Source organism: Octodon degus, unplaced genomic scaffold (genome assembly GCF_000260255.1).
Source record: "Octodon degus isolate 3935 unplaced genomic scaffold, OctDeg1.0 scaffold00075, whole genome shotgun sequence".
Classification (NCBI taxonomy): Eukaryota; Metazoa; Chordata; class Mammalia; order Rodentia; family Octodontidae; genus Octodon; species Octodon degus.
The window spans coordinates 8,087,410-8,089,912 of NW_004524651.1; the positions used below are offsets into that span (position 1 = coordinate 8,087,410).

At 43.8% G+C, this 2,503-nt stretch overlaps 1 pseudogene; it reads right to left on the minus strand.

Moving 5' to 3' along the window:
* Positions 1-457: 457 nt before the first annotated feature.
* Positions 458-1,195, minus strand: LOC101584044 (annotated as a pseudogene).
* Between the last annotated feature and the right edge of the window lie 1,308 nt (positions 1,196-2,503).

The window sequence follows — 2,503 nt, forward strand, 5'->3', positions numbered from 1 at the left end:
AAGCCATCTGACAGTCCCCTTCCTCAAGCACAGAGAGGTGGACGGCTGCGCCACGGGCTTTCTCCGCATCTCACAGTTAACTCACACCAGTGAGCCTCAGGGTCATGGAGACTCCCCCACCAGCAATGATGTACACATGATTGTGCAGGCCTGTGGTCCCTCTGAAACCTATTCATGGACTTTATTTTCAATGACGTCCAAGCATGGGCTAATTTTCTCATGTATATCCTAAAATGCTGACTTCTCACAGCCATCAACCTGTGTGATAAAGCAACCGACATCACCACTCAATGATGGCCTGGGCTACTAAGGAGCACAGATATCCAGCTTTAGGCATATTTTATTAAACATATTTGAGTGTTGCTTTCTGTCTTGTAAGAATAAAAAATTCAATTAAAAAATACACTGAAGTCATTTTCCTTTGTGTGAAGAAATGAGATGAGAATATTTAAAAGCAAAGTACTTCCAAAACTTTAAATACTACAACAAAACAAGAAACTGTAAGCACACTAAGATCATGTAGCTGTTTGAATATTCTTGGGAAAGGTGAGTGATGAGCCTGCTATGGCTTAGGATCCCTTTCTATGCTTGTCTCTTGAGCCTCTTCTACTTCTGAGAGCTTTTCGTCATTTTCCAGGGTTTGCTGGAGCTCGTGGATGGTGCTGAGAAGAACATGAAACTGCTTCCGCTGCAATTCCAGCTTATCTTCCACACTTTCTTTAACATGCAAAAGGGGCTCTAATTCTTTCCCTAAAGCCTCTATTCCTTTAGCGTCTCGTGCCTATCTGGATGACGCTGGGTTATCTTAGCCAAAGCATCATATTCTTGGCAATTTTTTCATATGTGTTTTGCTTGAAGAATTTGCTTTTTGCACTCAGCAATTTTTTCGTGTGCTCCTGCAGTGCTGCGTTCTATTTCTTTGTAAATCTTCTCACAGTTTTCCATTTCCCTGAGGTCCACGTCATACACCAGCGAAGTTTTGCCCATTGAGAACTCACTGGGACAGTGTGCTCAGCATGCGCTGGTACTGGCTGAGCCCCTCTTCTTGGGATCCAGAGTTGCACCACTAGATGAAGCTTTTCACCAGCAGATTAATTCTGCAGTCATCTCCAGCACTGTCTCCATCAATCAGGAGACGCTTCCTTACGGCTTTGTCGTCAGTCAAGGCTCCCATGGTGTGCGCGGCCGTTACAGCAGCTGCCAAAATATGTTTTCTGATCACAATAAAATTTAATTGCTGTCTTCAATGATGCAAGGAAATGGAGAGCCAGAGCTACCTAGAAATTAAGTGGCAAATTTCTAAACAGACCATAGATCAAAGACAAAGTTGAGAAACCAGACAGTATTTTGAACAATAAACTAAAAACATGCACAGATAAGCTGAGAGATCTGTTGTACAATATTAGGACTCTCTTTAAGAATAGTGTATTATATTCAGGATTTTTGCTAAAGTATTAGATTATAGCCACTCTTGCCACAGAGGGCAAATGAATAAATGTGTGAGGATAGGTATCTAAATTTGTTCCATTACATTCCCAATTTACTATCTATAGATAGTACAACCTCAATTTGTAGGTGTTAAAATAGTACAGAGAGATTTATTTTAAATTAATTAAAAAGAAAGAATAAAAAGTATGGGATTCAGTTAAAATAATCCATACAGGGAGATCTATAGCTATACATGTCTTTGTTTAGACAAGGACTAAGTATTTCTTTCTGTAGTACTGGAGATTGAGTCCATTGCCTTGCTCTTGGTAGGCAAGTGCCCAAGAGAGCCGTGTCCCAGCCTGGGTGATTTGGGAAGTGGCATGACCTTTCTGAGACAGAGAGCTTCTGGTTATTGAAGGCCACACGCTTATGGCGTGTACTGAGACTATAGCTCCTTCAGTGTTCCTCCCTTTTTTTCGGGGCCATGAAGTGAGTAGTTTTGCTGTGAGCTGCCACTGTGATATTGTATAGCCTTACACAGGCTTGAAAGCAGCGCACCCACCAAGCATGGGCCAAGACCTCTCAAAGTGTGAGCCAAAATAGCCTCATTCTATTGTGAGCTGATGGTGTCAGCTGTCCTTTGCTGGGGCAAGCTATCTGAGCTGTACCTCGTGAAGGTGAAAGAGCCCATTTTGGCCCACAGTTTCAGAAGTGCCAGTCCATGCCTGCCTGGCTCCTGGGACCAGACAGAACAGCAGAACGGCCTGGCAGAAGAGACATACTCAATTCATGGAGGATGGGAAGCAGAGCCCAGAGGAAGATCTAGCAAAGAAGGGATCAAGGAAAAATACAGTCCCCACTGTGAAATCCTGATAAGCCCTGAAGTTACATCAGAAATGCACATTCCTGTGGCCTGAGAGATAGCTCAGTGGTCTAAAGCACCTGCTTAGGCAAGCTTAGGAAGTGCAGGGACTGCGGTTTGATGTCCAGCATCACATGCCATGCCAGCCCTGCCCCCAGGGCAGGTTGAGCCAGCAAAAAGAAGACGAAGGAGGAGAAGGGGAAGGAGAAGGAG